The sequence below is a fragment of the Lissotriton helveticus genome, chromosome 1_1 (genome assembly GCF_964261635.1).
Source record: "Lissotriton helveticus chromosome 1_1, aLisHel1.1, whole genome shotgun sequence".
NCBI lineage: Eukaryota > Metazoa > Chordata > Amphibia > Caudata > Salamandridae > Lissotriton > Lissotriton helveticus.
Window position 1 is genome coordinate 1271710297 of NC_136057.1, and position 12198 is coordinate 1271722494.

General features: G+C 48.2%; 1 protein-coding gene across 2 annotated transcripts in view; it reads right to left on the bottom strand.

Moving 5' to 3' along the window:
* TSPAN12 (tetraspanin 12) overlaps window positions 1-11922 on the bottom strand; it is a 212440-nt gene extending 200518 nt beyond the window's left edge. The window contains exon 1 of one of the 2 annotated variants that reach the window (XM_078680422.1): window positions 11552-11922. The gene's annotated coding sequence lies outside the window, so the exon portion shown is untranslated. The remainder of the gene's footprint in view (window positions 1-11551) is intronic. The other variant, XM_078680439.1, reaches the window with a different exon arrangement.
* Between the last annotated feature and the right edge of the window lie 276 nt (window positions 11923-12198).

Sequence of the window (12198 nt, forward strand, 5' to 3'; positions counted from 1 at the left end):
CTGGTCTCTGAATTCTTCGCCCATTTTAGACTATCTTCTTACTTGGGGTCAGCATAAAGGGGTTTTATCAGGCCTGTATGGTGTCTTGATTTTTCATCTATATTCACAACCACTGCTTAAAGCTCTTCAAGAGAAATGGCAGGACCGTCTAGACATCATCATTATAGAGGGTGATTGGTCGAATATGCTAGAAGCTCAAGAGGGTCGTTTGAAGATCTGCCTTTTTAAGACCCTACACGATTGGTACTGGACAGCTCTAAAATTACAACCAACAGGACTTTTACCATACTCTAAATGTTGGAGGTGTTCTGGTGTTAACTGTGATCTCCCTCACATACTTTGTGATAGCCCTTCCATGCAGAATTTTTGGGCATCTGTAGGGAACACTCTGAAGGACTTGATCTCTTCTCTTAACACTCCTCTTACCCCTTCTATTATTTTATTACATGATTTTAGAGAAGTCTTGCTACCATTACACGCCTGCAACATCGTCTTTTACATAATGCACTCTCCACAGCTAAAAACTGCATCTTAATGCTCAGCCGGGACTGAATCCGGGACCCTCGGAGGAGTCGTCGCAGGACCGGGGAGATCGACCACCCAAGAGTAGGAGGAACCGAAGATCCCGATCGCGGAAGCGGTCGGCCTCCGTTTCGGGTGTGCAAGGACATGGTGGAACCGAAGACTCCGACTAACCTGAAAGTGACACTGATGACCTCAGGTACTCTGTGTTTCCCTGTTTTGATGGTGTAGCTCCCGGGCCGGGAGAAGAGGCGGCTGCGGCCTGGTGAACTGGATGCTTATCCGATGCCTCAGTGTCTTATTGGAACTGTATTCTTGGACTGGGGTGGGGTGGTGGAGATGGCTCTGGGACCGCAGATTGGGGGCGGTCCCTCTCCTACGTTGGTAGGAATTATTGGGGGGGGGCAGTGACAACAGGGTTTCCGGGAGTTGGGATCCATTGGCATGGTTGGTCTTAGGCCCTCCGTTTTGGGCCTGGGTCTGCCCATGCCGCGACAGATGCTTCATGGTTTTGTGAGGTATAGGGGGGGAGTTGGGGGGCGTGGGTAGCGGGTACTGACTTGGTTGTAGCGGGAGAGGGTTGGGGGACAAGGGAGGGAACGGCCGTTGCTGTCTTCGAAGTTTTTGAGTTGTTGGGTGGTAGGGGGGGGTGCACGTGTTCTCTATGAAGATATTAATGTTGAGGAGTGGTGGGTGGTACAGGTGCAGGGGGCCTTTCTGGTGTGTCCCGCCTGACTATGGCTGATATGGTTCATAGACTCCCAGTGGAGTCTCTGCGAGTAGTTACATGGAATGTCAGGGGGATGCTAGACAAGGTGAAACGTGGGGCGGTCCTTCGCTGGGGAAAGAGAGCTGCCGCGGATGTCCTTCTGCTTCAGGAGACTCACATGATGGGGTCGAAGGTGCTCAGCCTACAGCGATTTGGGTATCTGCAGGTCTTCCATGCTGGCTTTTCCAGGGGATCCAGAGGGGTGGCGGTCTTAATCCATCGTAGAGTGGCATACGTTCATGAAAAGACGTGGGCTGACCCACAGGGCCGCTATATATTTGTCAAGGGCATGGTGGGTACGGAGCCGGTGGTTCTTGGGAGTGTATATGCCCCTCCCCCCCTGCAGTGGGCCCTAGCCGAGAAACTGTTCCAGTTATGGGAAGATATTCCGGAGTCCCTGGCGGTGATTGGGGGTGACTGGAATGAGGTGATGGACGTGTGTCTGGACCGCCAGAAGCGCCGGGACCCAGGCCGACTGACCTCCCCTTCCTCCCCTCTCCCCCCGCCTCCTACTAGGCTACATGCAATGTGTGATGGACTGGGCTGGATTGACACCTGGCGACATATGCACCCCAACGCACGCGAATATACGTTTGTATCTGCTGTGCATGGCTCCTTTTCCCGCTTGGACTATGTGTTTGTTCCCAGAGTGTGTATGTGCAGAGTACGCATGGCAGAGATCTTGCCGAGAGGACTATCTGATCACTCCCCTGTGTCGATTGAAGTGGACCTTCTGAGGAAACGCCAGCTTTTCAGATGGAGGATGTCCTCGTGGCATCTCCAACAGCCTAGCTATGTCAAACACCTCCGGGAGGTCATAGACCATTATTGGCGGGAAAACCTAGTAGATGATATTGACGCGGTAGTGGTGTGGGAGGCCTTGAAGCCCACTGTACGCGGGGTGGATATTGCGTGAACCACTGCGGCCCGTCGTGGGCGTCGTGAGGCGATTACGGTGGCTGCGGCACTGGTGGAGACACTGGAGCGGCGGAGCCGTGGGAGAGGGGATGAGGTTGGCACACGGCTACTCCTCCAGGCACAGCAATCTTACGCGTCGGTCTTGCTAGATGAGGCCAGGCAGGCGTGGCTGGCCACGCGGAGCAGGATATACCAGTGGGGTGATAAATCGAGCTCCTTGCTCCATAGACTGTGCCAATATAGCTTTAAACCCGACACACTGCCTAGTCTTACGGCTGAGGATGGGGTGGCCATCACTGACTCTTCCGCCCTGGCAGCGAGCTTCGCCACCTACTTTGCGACACAATATGCTCCATGCGAAAGCTTATCAGGGGAGGAGGTGGCTAAATTCATTGATGATTTACCTCCAAAGGCGGTGTCGGATGCAGCCAGGGAGTCCCTAGATGCTCCCCTTACGGCGGAGGAATTGGGGGAGGCCCTGGGACAGCTCAATGCGGGTAAGGCCCCCGGGCCAAGCGGCTACCCTTGTGAATTCTTTAAAAAATTTCATACGCAATTAGGGCCCCATTTTCGTCACGCGCTTGAGGCGGCGCGTACACAGGGTAGACTGCCGCCTGACTGGCGCCATGCCGAAGTGGTAGTTTTCCCGAAACCTGGGCGACCCCCAGATAGACATGACTCATATCGCCCCATCTCGTTACTTAACATAGAAGCCAAAATACTGGCCAAAGCTCTGGCAAATCGATTGCTTCCGTATATAACGGAGCTGGTGCATCCCGACCAATCTGGCTTTATGCCTGGCAGGGCTACACGCCACAACATTCGGCGTGCATGGGCTGCTATAGATGCAATAGGGGCCTCGGGTGAGCCGGCGGCTCTATTGCTTGCTGATATCAACAAAGCGTTTGACTCGGTGAGCTGGACGTATCTATTTGCGCTCCTGCCCCGTCTCAACCTGGGCCCGGTTTTTCTGTCCTATATTAAGCTGCTATATACTGATATCACGGCTGCGGTGCGTATTGCCGGGGCGGTGTCGGAGACCTTCCGTATTGGCCGGGGGACCCGACAGAGATGCCCTTTATCCCCGTATCTCTTCGCTCTTGCAATGGAGCCTTTGGCCGCCTGGGTGCGTATGGACGCGCAGATGCGGGGATTTGTGTGGCCCGGGGGCCTCTCGGATAGAATTGCGTTATACGCAGACGATGTCCTCTTCTTCCTTACCGATCTGCGACGCTCTGGGCCGCGGGTGTTGGAAATCATGCGGGTCTTTGGAGAGGTCTCAGGCCTCTATCTGAACTTGGGCAAGTCTACCCTGTGGGTCCTTGGGGGTGGTGTAGTGGCGGATCCCTGGACGTTGAACCTGCGGGTGGCGACCGATGGCTTGCAATACCTAGGAGTATTCCTGTCGGAATCGGTGACCCTCACGTGGGAGCACTCCGTGCTGCCGGTCTGGGAGCGGGCGATGGCTGACGTGAAAACTTGGTCCCGGATGCCGCTCAACATCTTTGGCCGGTCCGCTATTTTCAAGATGGTGGCGCTTCCACGCCTCCTATATCAGCTACAAAACTATCCCCATCCAGTCCCGCCTTCATGGTTTAGACAGGTAAACTCGGCCCTGGGGCGGTTCCTGTGGGCAGGAGGGCCCGCCAGGGTAGCGCTGCGTACGTGCTTCTTATCTACATATTGTGGAGGACTTGCCACTTCAGATCTCATGTCCTACTACCAAGCTGCTCACCTGCTCGTCCTGAATGACTGGTGGTATGGTGATAGGGGTGACCCGGCCTATGCGTTGGAACGCACACTAATGGGTGATAATACGCTCCATGTGCTCCTCTACTCTGCACGGCTACGGCGGGAGTTGCCCAGAGTCACGAAAACTGTCTTTGTGTGGCGTCAGGCGTTGCGCCGCATGGGCTGGTGGGGTAAGCTGACTGCGGAGACTCCGCTGTGGCGTAACGGTCGTTTGCCTGCGCTGGCCTCCCTGTCGGGTTTCGGGGGATGGGACGCGATCGGGATCTCGTCGCTGGGTCATGTGATGTCTGGTGTTGCTCTCAAGTCGTTCCAGGAACTCAGCGCGGAGTTCCATATGCCGCGGACCCAGTTTTTCCGCTATCTGCAGCTCCGGCATGCACTAACACCTTACATTGCTGATTTGGACTCGCTCCCCGAATTCAGCCCTATAGAGGCGAAATTGTTCATGGGGGACCTCGGTGACAAAAAAGTATCCCGAATATACCAAACGGTGGTCACTCACTGCGCTTCCGACCTCCTTCCTCTGCGGACGGCTTGGGAGGCGGATATTGGTCCCATGGATGAGGATGATTGGCGGGAGGCTCTGGAATCCCCGCGGGGGACTGCCATCGCAATGAGGCTCAGGTTCATTCAATTTAAAATTCTTCACAGGGCTTATTTTACCCGCGAGCGACTGTGGAAAGCTGGACTGATTGCATCGCCAGAATGCCTGCGTTGTGGGGTGGAGGTGGGCTCGCTGCTACATACTGTATGGCTGTGTCCGCGAATAGCTGGCTTTTGGAGAGGTGTGTGGAACTGCCTGTCTGAAGTACTGCACTGGGACCTGCCCCGCACCCATCGGTTGGGATTGCTTCATATTTTTGACGGTGTGGGAGGGAATATTTATAAGCGCCACCTATTGCTACTGGGGCTTGTCCTGGCCAAGAGAGACCTAGCAAGGGCTTGGAAGGATGAACGGGCCCCTCCTCTGTGTGCATGGAAAGCAGGATTAGATTTTTGTATGGGTCTGGAGCGACCGATATTTGAGGCGCGAGGCTGCCCCCGCAAGCACTTTAAGATATGGAAGAAGTGGGCTGATTATAGGGACTTGCCACTGGACCCCCCAATTGACCCTGAAGAGGAGCTCTAGACTTCCCCCCCTTGCATGGGCCCGCATCTAGCGCTATGCCGGCCACACTGTACTCACATAATGTGGTTTCTTCTTTGCACGTGCACAGGGTTAGGGAGGGAACACGGGGTGGGATGGGGTGTGGGTGGTGGGCGTTGGGGTGGGGAGGGGGCGGGGGGTAGTTTCTAATGTGTATGATTTGCAATGATTCTTAATCGGCTTTCGGTCCTGCAATATGTAATGTATCCAAATGCTTGGTGGTTTCTCCTGACTGTGGGGTGCCCCATTGACTACCTTGCTTGATTTATTCAATAAACTTTGTTGTGAAAAAAAAAAAACTGCATCTTAAGACATTGGAAATCGTCTAGTTCTCCTACGCATGGATGGTAGCAATGATTCAAACTGCTTCTCATGAACGTATTATTTATAGATTGCAGGATCAAGAGGAAATTTTCCAGCATATTTGGGCTCCCTTTTTTCATGATCCTTGAAGTCTTTTCTTTCCACTCTTATCATATGATATAATCCTATATTTTAATCTTTTTTTTCTTTACTCTATATTCTTATTATATCTGGGTAAAAAACTATTTTTCTATTTTTTCTATTCTTTACATTTTTTTCCCTCTAATTTATATATATTTACTTATACATATTCATACTTTGTTATTTATATAATTCTTGTATACTCATATATCTTTATCACCTTTCCTTTACCTCTTCTACTCTACAAAATGTATATTTCTTATTTTCTTATCTATGGACTAAAATTACTCCCCTTACTCTATAATATTGTATAATGTATCTACTACTTATTGTTTATTATTATGTATGAATTATTGTTACTGTATATGCACACAAGTTATTTTATAATATTACATTTGTATTCTTGTTTCTATGTTTCATTAATTTCTCTTTCTCAATAAATAAATATGAAACAAAAAAAGACTGCAGCAGCAGATCTTCCAACACCTTATCATCCGTCCTAACCTCTGTCATTCTAGGGCTACAATTTAGACTTTTGTGGGTGGAGTAAAGGCAATCATGGCGGTGAAGGCGCTTATGACGTTCACCCTGCCTGTACCCCGCCCACCAAAATTAGAGTTTGCATGTGCCCTGCTGTGAACTCTCTAGGTTTGTTTGAACCTCCATCATGGTGCCTCATACAAAGTCATTTAAACGTTTGGTGTACCTTTGTCATTGTTGGCAGATACCTGCACCAAACTTTTAAAATGTTCTTTTCCAGAAACAGACTCCCAAAGTGGAAGTTTGTAGTTGGAAAAGAAAAAGCTAATGGCCCAGACACCATGAGAGTATTCTCTCATGGTGTGGACTGCCCCCTCACTACCAAGATATTCCTGGCAGTGACAGACAGTAGGAGAAAGACATCCGACCATCCACTCTAATTAGAATAGATGGTCAGTTGCTTACCTCTGAAGGCCTGTACTCCTTCAGGCTGTCAACTGAAGGTTTATGATGATGGAGTAAATGTTACTCTGTCAAGGTAAGCCTGACGGTCTGCCCTTCTCTAAATCGGGTGGATAGATTTGGCAGACAGGGTACTCCATCACTGTTGTGACCCTATGTTCCTCTGCCAGTGACCATTCCAGCAACTCTCTTTCCCAGCAACCCACTGTAGGTCCTTCTATTTGGATCCATTGGATTGATCTTCATCTTTTCACCAATTCTAAACCCAGCAGAGGGAATCTATGCTGTATTCTCATTCTCTTGGGTCTGGTGTAAACCCCAACATACAACATTTAATCAACACATTTACAGTTATGTTTGTTATCGTCCTCAGCCTGCCTGACACCCAAAGCCAGTATTCACATGCCCTTCTCACATGCCCACTTCATATGTGCAAATGTGGCCTATTATTCCTTGAACTTGGGGGGACAGAGGGGATCTGTCCGGATAACTTTATGTCATTTAAGGGGTGTCATGTAAGTGCAGGGGAGGAAATTGAAATGTGTCCATTTAAACTGTGCATTACTGGATACTCCATGAACCAGTACACTGCTGTCTTCCATTCTGTGTCTCTGAGCAGCATCTCTAAGTCTGTCTCCCGCAACCGGCATGATTTCAATGGCATTTTATATCTAGAATTTTTCAGGGCTCTATAAATATGTCATTGATCTACAACCCTGTCCCATTTCCAGCAACATGCCAAGTGTTGCTGTAGTAGATGTAGATGTAGCTGTAGTAGATGTAGATGTAATAGTTTTGCATATTGTGAAAACTGCCACACTGGTCCAACAAACAATGTGTTTCGGCACTCTTAATGTCCATATGGAATATCCGCTGGAATCTGGGGACCACGGTTCGATCCCCGGCTCCGGCGGCAGGTCAGCCCAGCACCATGTGACTCTGGGCAATAGCTCGCTTAATCTTCCCGACGGCCCCCCAGCGCCTAGAGACCCTTACGGGTGATTGTGCGCTTTACAAATGTGGACTTTAGGGGTTACATTTTCTAACAATAAACATAACAAATGGTCTAGCGAACATAACAATGTAAGGTCTAAGATGGCCAGGAGTTCAAATGGCATATTTACGTTGGCTACGAAGTTGGGGGACAGGCGTATCTATGACATGCTCAAAAGTTTCCAGTCTCGATGCCTCTCCACGGCCCTGTATGGCGCAGGTGTCTGGGGCTATGCCCGGGCGGGACCGCTCCAGGTAGAGGAGAACACTTTTTTAAAGAGACTCTTGTGTCTACCCAGCTCAGTCTCCAATGTCTTAGTGCACAATGAATTGGGTATTTTTCATCTCTCCGATTTGGTTCTCCTGAGACCTCTTATGCTTTGGCGTTCAATATGGATGAAGGAAGAGACGTCTTTGTGTAGATCCATTATATCTGACTGTTTGTCCCTGGATAATTATCGAAGGATTCCCTGGCTAAAGTATAATGTGGATTGTTTTAAGGAGTACTTTGGCTTGGATGTTTTGACTAACAATTGTGGTGCCTCTGATTTAGCCAAACAGGAAATCAAGAACTCTTTCTTAAATCACCAAGCTAACAGACGGCACCAAGAGAATGTTGATCTTTCCTCCTGTATTTTATACTATGATCTAAATGAATTTTCGGGCTTCCAACCGTATTTATCTCAGGTGACCTGGAAGGCCCATCGGTTTGTGTTGACTAGATTGAGAACTGGGATAGTCCACAACCTAGTGGCCTTCCCCCAACAGCGTTTACCTCCTATTGGTCCCTGCCCATGTGATAACATCTGTTTACAAAGCACTAAGCACTTTCTTTTGTTTTGTCAACTGTATAAATATTTGCGGATCGCTTATCTGAAACCAATGTTTGTGAAGTTTGGAGTTAGGAATGTAAAAGACTCCATGAGACTGCTTTTTAATCTTCAACACCCTGATGTCTGTTTTTATGCAGCTACTTTCCTTTTAAAATCATTTAATGCTAGGAAAAGCATGCAGTTTTAACCATTATTAACTGATTTGTATAGTTTGTCTTGGCATGACCACCGCTTTTATGATTGTATTCTTGTGTATTGTGCTTTTATGGACTTGCTTCCTGCTCCGAATAAAGCTTTATGAAATGAAATGAATATGTATGGTACTTTGCTTAGAAACACTGTCACATGGACATGGCCGAAGATCATAAGCCCAATTGTTAGAGCTTGGAAAAGACGTTAGATGATAAAAAATATCCAACCTAAACCTAGTCAGGACGCATCTGTCCCGATGATTAATTACGTTAGCTTGGTAAGATTACATATAATAACTTGTCAAAATTTGCTGGTTTTTGCGCACAGAGGGTTTCATGATCTCAGAAGATAGCCTCAAAACCTCTAGTAAGGAGAAGCATTTTAGTTTTAGGGCTTTTCTTTGGATACTGATATTGAGCTCCGGGTGATCAAAAAATTTGGGGCCAAAAAAGTCACGCATGTATCTGAGCCAAGGGATTTTCTTTGCCGATGAAGATTTTAGACAGTCCTCTCTTGTGCCAGAGCAAAACTGGCTGGAGCCTAATCAAATCGGTCAGGTGTGCAACTCCTAGTTCGGAGTGACACACATATGTAGAACTACTTTTTGGGAGGGCAAGAAAATTCCTTAGAAAAGCATTTTCTGCACGCTGTAATGGTTCGACATTCACATAACCCCCAATCTCAGACCCGTATGTGGCGGTTGGTCTACATTTGGCATAATATACCTTTCCCTCGGATGTGTTATGTTCAGTTTCCTGGCAAAGTCTAACAGAGCTGTGGTACTCTTAACAAATTGGAGTCTCCTTGATTTTATTGCATTAGACCAGCGCCCATCTTTACTAAATAAAATGCCTACATACGAAAATGTGGGTGATAACGTATCTTTGCGCCCTCTATAAAAATGTCCCTACAGTGTGAGAAAAGCTAACACAAGGAGATGATGGACGGAGTGCTGAAACTTTTCAGACATTCACCCCCAGTCACTGATCTGGGTTGAATCCATCATCATTCTTTAGCTCACTTCAGTCTTGACCCTGGGCCTCATTGGAACAGTCCAGCTCGAACTGCCAAGCCATGTCTTCCCTGGACCGAAAACAAGCCTTGTGTCTACAGTATGAGGACCTGTTCTCAAGCTTCATAATAAAAGTTTTACTAATGTTTGTTTTTAAACCCAGACCCTGCATGAACTGTTCAAATTCATCTAATAGTCGCTGTAGACCTAATGGAGTCGGCATATAGCAATGCCGGGATTGGGTGCTGTCCTATTTGGGCTGGATCCATACACTTAGTTGCAAGGGTGTCACCGGGGCTATTAAGATACAGATTAAACAAGAATGGGGCTAACACACACCCTTGCCGTACACCTCGTTCTATCGGAAATGATTGTCTACATTCACCTTGCAGACCATAACACACTCTGCCCCGACCCCGTGCATACAAATTTCTAAGGAAATTTACAAGAGTGATCTACTCCAATGCTAACCATCACCAACCATAGTTTCTCATGAGCCACGAAATCACATGCCGAAGTTAAATCAACGAATGTTAAGAACAAACTCCCTTCTTTAATAAGCATGTATTTTCCAATGAGTAAAATTAAATTGATAGCCTGTTCAGTAGTCCCAAAGCCAGTGCGGAATCCATACTGCAAGTCAGAAATAACATTGTTGGACTCTGCCCAGTCCTGCAATCTGCCTAATAGACTACGTCCTGCCACTTTAATTAGTGAGTCCAGCAGAGAAATCGGTCTATACTGTGCTGGGCTGTTGCGATTGCCTTTCTTAAATATGGGGACTATCAGAGACTCGGACCAGGTCTGTAAAAAACCTTTGCTGCGACAGTAGAGTTAATAGGGGGGTCCCAAAGTTCGATGTTAGATTTTAATAAATCAATAGGGATCCCATCCAGGCCCGGCGCTTTACCACCTCTACTCTCTTTTAACCTGATCTGGAGGGAGTTGGGTCACTCCACTGTGAATGCAAATACTAAACATGCACGTGAAAACCTGTCTTCACTTGTGGATCATTGAAAACTTTGAAGTGAGGGCTCTTTCTCAACTCGGGGGAAGTTGATGAAATCAACATGAAAACAGATTGCGCTGCCTTCCCTTAACTTTGTGCTTATTCTAGAAAGACCTGTTGAGTTACTGTGATTTAACATGTAGGTACTACATCTTTTACCAGAGTGTATTAGTTTACTAACCCAAAAAATTAAACGCAGGTATTATTGCTCTTTGGTGTTAAACAGGAGAGAGGAGGCAGCCATCCAGTGGCTGAATTGCACAAGTTATTCCTCAAAAAAACAACTGGGATGAATACCTGCTTTCTTGTCTGACCACATTGTGTGATCCTAAGTAATTGTCTTGCCGCTCCTCCTTTTCTTTGATTACTACACGTGAAGTACTTTGAAAGACATGCTTAGGGGTTTACCACTACACAGATGCTCCTTCTGTATTAACATTACAGTTCAAGTACGGGTGGCACATGGCAAAGGACTTGCCTTTTCATTCACTAATAGCATCATCAGGGCAGAGGGGGCGGTTCATGAATGTTTAGAAATTATCAGTTCTAATTAATTATACTAAAAGCAGATACGCCATTTAGTGTACTTAAGTGAAACGCTTGCAAATGTAAAAGAAAAATACACTATCCTCGGTTTTAAAGAATCTCAATCCCTTTCCACTGTTGCTGCATAATTTACATGGCAATTTTTTTTATATCCAAGCTTGTGCTCAAGTCATACCCTTAGCTGTGGTCTAGACCCCCTACCCTTTATTAATCTGTTGGCTTATTTGGTCACACACGCCGGGCACACTGTAGTTACAAGCAGCCAGAGGGAAAGTGCAAGCCAACCTAGGAAAGACACAACAATAAAGTATGTATTAATAACTGACAGCCTGGAGAGAAGTGGAAACAGAGGCAAGCGGAAATAAAAGCGTCGCACAGGGGCCAACAGTTGCAGAAAGTAGAACTATCTAACAGTAGTGGGTCGGTTATTTCCCATTCACTTCGATCTACGCCACACGCGGTCACACCTTACCTGCAGGTCGTGGTAGCAAGAAAGGGGGTTGGCACGGGTGAAAGGACTTGTCACCGAGACTGCAGGACTGCACAGGGCCAGGGTGGCAGTGACACACCGGAGACTCGGACTAAACTCACTCCAGCCGCGGTGTGGGCCCCCGGCAGTGCCCTGCGGCGGCGGCTGGCACTCAAGAGTGTAACACCGCCCCTCACACCCCTCTTCACCCGGGGCTTCGACGGCCGCTCCCTGGACCGCCGTGGCCGTGGGGCAGGCGGCGCACCACGCATGCTCACGCCGGGCCGACCCTCCGCTCGGGGGTCCTAGAGCACGTGCGCAGGACACTGGAAATAACTTTCCGTCAGCGGCCTGCGCCGCAGCTGCACTCTCCCTAACCTTCAGCGCTTCCAGGGCAGCAGGCGGGGCGGGGAGGCCTCAAGCACAGCGACACCCATTCCAGGCACGCATCCGTTTGCAGTAAACGGTCTCCGCGGCAGGGACAACTTTTCGGTGCGTTTGGCTCCGTTTGAAAAATTTTGTGTAAATGCCGCCTGCAGGTGTGCTACATCAATAGTCTGTATTGCCATCCGCGTGATGTGCGATCTACTATGTTCTGAAATTTATAATATGTGGAAGGCTGCACTCCTTGTATATGTAGTACAAGAATA